The following is a 5,605-nucleotide window of genomic DNA, read 5'->3' on the forward strand; positions in this document are numbered from 1 at the left end:
TTCTTTTAAAGACTTGAAGATAAGTATTATTTTGTACCTTCATCTGTTTTGATGCAATCTTTTGCTTTCAAAGCCAAAGCTTTGCACAATCCTAATTTTTATTCACTGAAGCATCTTTTAAGCACAATTGTCTGATATTATGTTGGGATTATAAGATTTATACTATACTCCCAATTTTTCAAAAGGAGCAGCAATAGCATCTGAGGTAATAGGTGTATACTTTTGTGTTTATTTACTCATAAGGTCCACTGATGTTACAGTATTTTGTGTTCCAACAATTGTATCACTATGATGTACTTTGCCGAATGAACAGACAGGACAGTAAAATTATTATGTTTAAAAATATGAAAAGGGAAAAGACTGTTACTGGGGAGACGATAGAGATAATTTGTTCAAAGTATTTTTAGAATCATGTCATGCTATCAATATTTAATATTTAATTGTTTTTTGCTGCCAGAAATACTTGGGAAGAAATAGTAGGAAAAAACTGTGAACTCATTTGCTGTTCATCGCTGCCATAAAATTCATCCAACAATTAAAGAGATAGAATGCAGGTGCTGCTGTTTTTCTAATACTGTTATTAAATATTTCAGCGTAATTGTGTGCTAAAACAACATTGATATTGCATATATGCTTTCTTTAAAAATCAAAAACATAGAAGCTTTAGTTTATCAGACTCTTATTTCAGTATTTTAGAAAGCACACAAATAGAAAAATCTTTAACTGCTGTATGTACAATCGAACATACAACTCTTGGATTAAAATGTTTGAATAACATTTGTAATATATAAAAGAATCTTCCCAATAAGTATGTTCTTAGAAGCTGTTTTACTAGACTTGATTTCAAAAATCTTCAACCCAGATAATTTCTCTCAGTTTGGAACAGATATTACATAGTAGATTTCTTCTGCTTGAAGCTCCTTCAATTGCTCCTGGATCCTTTCTGCCTTAGCACTGGTTCTGGTCTTCAAAACTTCAAAATTCCCAGCAGGATTTTCTCACATTGGAAAACTTGCTTGTATTTCAGGAATGAGCTGTTTCTTCCAGCAGCTGATCAGTGTCACTAACCAATTTACTCCAATGCAATTTTTTAAAACTATAGCTTAAAACATCCCTCCCACCAGTTATAATTAAATTACAAATACCTTATGTCTCAGAACACAGGAACAAAGTGGGCTTCTGGTCTATTTGGTTACATATTAACTCCATATATCAACAATAATTTGTTCATTATATTACTATATCTCATAATCACCATAATTATCTTTGTGGTACAGTAATGTAAGCACAATGAATATGTATACATACCAGATGTTTGCTAAAGAAATTACAATTCATTTTTTTTAAAAAAAGGAAGAAAGAGGACAGACAAAAGGTTGCCTGTCTCATGTGCATTATGCAGAAAGTTATGTTTTTTATCCCTCAATGATGAGCTTAGAGGTACATGATTGCTTTTGTGCGATCATCCCAATCTTATGAAATACCTGACTTGTGTGATGTTGGACTAATTCCTTTCTTGTTATCTTCCTTCTTAGAAAAGAGATAAAGTCTATCTTCTTCTGCCAAGATTATGGAGTTTAGTTGAATGATTATGAAGTTGCTATATATTACATCAGTGATTGATTTGTGTTTTCTATGGTATTATGTTTTATGATTTTTAATGTGACTATTATGATCCACCCAGATTCTATGATTGGAATGGCATATAGGAAGGAAGGAAGGAAGGAAGGAAGGAAGGAAGGAAGGAAGGAAGGGAGGGAGGGAGAGAGGGAAGGAGGGAGGGAGGGAGGGAGGGAGGAAGAAAAGAAAGATGGATATGCATGTGAATATAAATATATACTGAGTTTATATTTCCATAATGGAGAGTTCTTGAGGCAAAACAGATTCTGTTTTTAGTCAGTTATATATACAGTATACTGTATATACTATGTAGTTTGTCATGTTTTCAAAGTATTCATATACTGTGTAGTGGCTATAAAATTAATAGTAATAAGATATTAGCTATTATTTTATTTCATGTTTGCATTTTGATGTGCAAACTCATTTGCCAACATAGCAGTCTGGTCTTCTCTGCGCGCCTTTCATGCTAGACTACCATGGCATTTAGCAAACTGCCTCAGGGATGGGTCTAGGGATACTGAAAAGTTATAGGTAGCCCTCAACTTACAAACACAACTGAGCCAAACTTTTCTTTGCTGAACGAGACATTTGTTAAGTGAGTTTGCCCCGTTTTATGACCTTTCTTGTCACAATTGTTAAGTGAATCACTGCAGTTGTTAAATTGGTAACAGGGTTGTCAAATGAATCTGGCTCCCCCATTATCTTTGCTCATCAGAAGGTTGCAAAAGATGATCACGTGAACCAGGGACTCTGCAACTGTCATAAATATGAGCCAGTTGTCAAGCATATGAATTTTAATCACGTGACCAAGGAGATGCTGCAATGGGTCTTAAGTGTGAAAAATGGACATAAGTCACTTTTTTCTGTGCCATTGTGACTTCGAAAGGTCACTAAATCAACTACTGTAAGCCGAGAACTACCTGCAATAAGAGGCACTTTAGATATTTTTTTGAAATTCAGCAATAATTTTGGTACAATGTATCATGATGGATTGCCTTTTTGGGATATTCATTTTTTCTCCTTTGCTAAATCTGTCAGGTGTTCTCTGCAGTCTTAACCTTTTGGAAGTTGGGAAGAGGCATACCAACCAATCAAATAAAAGAATGAATCAAAACCAGCATGTGGATAATTGAAATGAGCAGGCCTGGCTGATAAAAGCATTGCTTTTACAGCTACCTGATAATTAAGTTACATAATTAATGTATCTGATAATAGATTAATGAAATGTAATCCATCTTCAGGGTTACACTGTAAGGCTGTAAGCAAGCAGAACAGCAGATCAAGCACAATGAAAATGCTTCAGCCTTGTTGTCATTAACTGGAGGTTGCTTTATTGGGAGTGATTGCACTTAAGTCTCCCTAATAAGGCAAGACGATGATAAATATATGCTTTCTATATTGAGATAAAGGCTCCCATGAATCTAGATTAAATCCTGAAGATAGTACATAAATACTTTGCTTAGCCTTTTCTGGGGTGCTTTCTTTGACTAGTCAATAGCTCTGAGAATTCTTGGTAGTATCCCATCCAAATGCTAACCACGTTTCACCTGCTTTGTTTTTTCAACATCTGCTAAAGTTATTAGATGATACTTCCTACATAAAGTGCAATACTTGGAAAGGAAACCTAACCTAACCAGGAGTGTTTCAGAGGGAAAGGTCTCAACATTACCAGTCAAAATACTTCTTGTTGTTATTCCAAAAGAGGTTAAAATAAATGTTATTAAGAGTTGAAGGTGAACATACAGAAAACCTGTGATTAACTGGCGATATGAACACAGAACAATGTTCTCCTAATTGCTAAAAAAGACATATGAATATGTAAAGCAGCCTTTCAAATGTTGTATACTCAGAAACACTTTTTAAATTATGCAGCTTGTTAGCAGGCGATGTGGTGATTTCCACCAGTGTAGACAACCTTAATAGATTGGACCAATTAATAGAACATTTGGTTAATACTCATGAAGATAGAAGCTTCATAAACAACATTTATCTGAATCCCTGCTAGTAGAAAACAAAGGAAGAATAAACTATTATCACCATGAACTATTCAGGATCTTTCTGAATGCATATAATTGGAAACCATAATAAACAGGATATTGATCTTTTAGAGACCAAGTGCCCAAACTGCAACCCAAAACCCACTTATGTATCGTTGGGTGCTGGGTGGGTGTGGCCCATTGGGTGGGTGTGGCCCATTGGGTGGGCGTGGCCCATTGGATGGGTGTGGCTGCGATGGTAACGGCAGACTGGGTGAGACTAAAAAGTTCAATCAATCAATTCCAACTTAGAGAACTCTTTTTTTTCCCCGCGAGAAGTTGTAATTGATTGATTGAACCTTTTTTTTTTTTGCACAAAGTGGTGGAGGTCTAAAGCGAAAAGGATTTAGAAAACCCAGCTGAAGGCCTAGGACTGAGGCGACGGTGCACGAGCCCACAGAGAGGGCTCTGCGTGCCACCTGTGGCACACGTGCCATAGGTTCGCCACCACGGATCTAGTAGATAGACCTTTCCTTTGGTCTAACATGGCTAAATCAAATGATGTTCTTTTGCACTGAAATCTATCCATACCTCCTTTATTTTTAATGGATTCCTCATTTCTGTCACTACATAGACTAAAATTCTCAAGGATTTTGGAGAGTCACTTGGGTAATTATTCATTGCTCTACTGGACTACAGAGTTTTTTAAACTGTCGAGATTTAATGACAGGATAATTTGGATGAATTAAATAATGCTTCATACTTGGAAAGTTAGTGCACTTTTGATTATTTTTTTATCTCTTGCTGCTGGTAAGAGAGTTCTTGGCAAATATATATTCTTTTAGTCATGCAGAGCTCATCAATATTCTTTGCCTTCAGTGAGGATCACACTTCCTGAACTTTTTATCTCCTTGATTTCTCAGCATGAAAGCGTTATCCTTGAGAATGTAACATTTAATTTCCACATGTTCTTATGAATACTAGTGAATGTAAAATTATTGAAGAGCTTCAAATAACTACTTCGTATTTTATGCCTTGAAATGGAGGATACTGTACAATAGCTGCTTATCTAACTGCACTCCTTTCTTGGGCTTTTCCACAAAATGTAAGAATGTAGTACTATAATCAATCTTCTAATTTCTCATTTTTTTCTCATCCCTATGACATACACTTTTAGATTTATTTATATGGCTATTTGTTTTACTGGATTTATAAGCTTCTCCCATTGTAATTAACTCTGTAAATCTGTAAACCAGTTAAAGGTATAAATAACAATTACAGGTAGTCCTTGAGTTATGAGTGTAATGGAGCCTGCCCATTCCACTCATAACTCAAAAACTTGTAGAGTAAATTTCGTACCTCAAATGAGATTACTCCCTTTCTCGTTAAAACGCACGTGGCTCATTAAGCGAACATGAGGTATCTCAGGGTGGGGAAGGCCATGGAGGGCCTATTGATGGAACAGGCCCCAAAGCCTTCCTGACCCACTAAGATACTGCATGCTTCCCCCTCTCTTTCTGCCATGCCAGACTCACCTGGAAAAGATCCATCTCCTCTCTGCTGCAGGCCTGCTGCCGCACAGATCTGAGTCCAGGGGACACCTCTGCAGCCCCCTGTGGCCTGATCAGGCCTGGAAAATGCCTCCGGAACCCATATCAAGCCACGGTGGGGCCTGGAAGTGTCCCCTGGCCTTAGATCCAGGCGGCAGTGGCCTGCAAAAGGCCTCTGGAGCCACGGTGGGGCACAGAAGCGTTCCCCAGCCTTAGATCTGGGAGGCAGTGGCCTGGAAATGCCTCTGGAGCCTGAATTGGGCCACGGCGGGGCATGGAAGCATACCCCGGTCTTAGATCCAGGTGGCAGCAGCCTGGAAAAGGCCTCTGGAGCCTGGATCAGACATGGGGGGAGAGTGGGGAAGCATTCCCTAGCCTTAGATCTGTGTGGCAGTGGCCTGGAAAACGTTTCTGGAGCCCCAATCCAGCCTCTGGAGGTACATGGAAGTGTCCCCCAGC

Source organism: Protobothrops mucrosquamatus, unplaced genomic scaffold, assembly GCF_001527695.2.
Source record: "Protobothrops mucrosquamatus isolate PMUCROS unplaced genomic scaffold, P.Mucros_1.0 scaffold681, whole genome shotgun sequence".
Lineage (NCBI taxonomy): Eukaryota > Metazoa > Chordata > Lepidosauria > Squamata > Viperidae > Protobothrops > Protobothrops mucrosquamatus.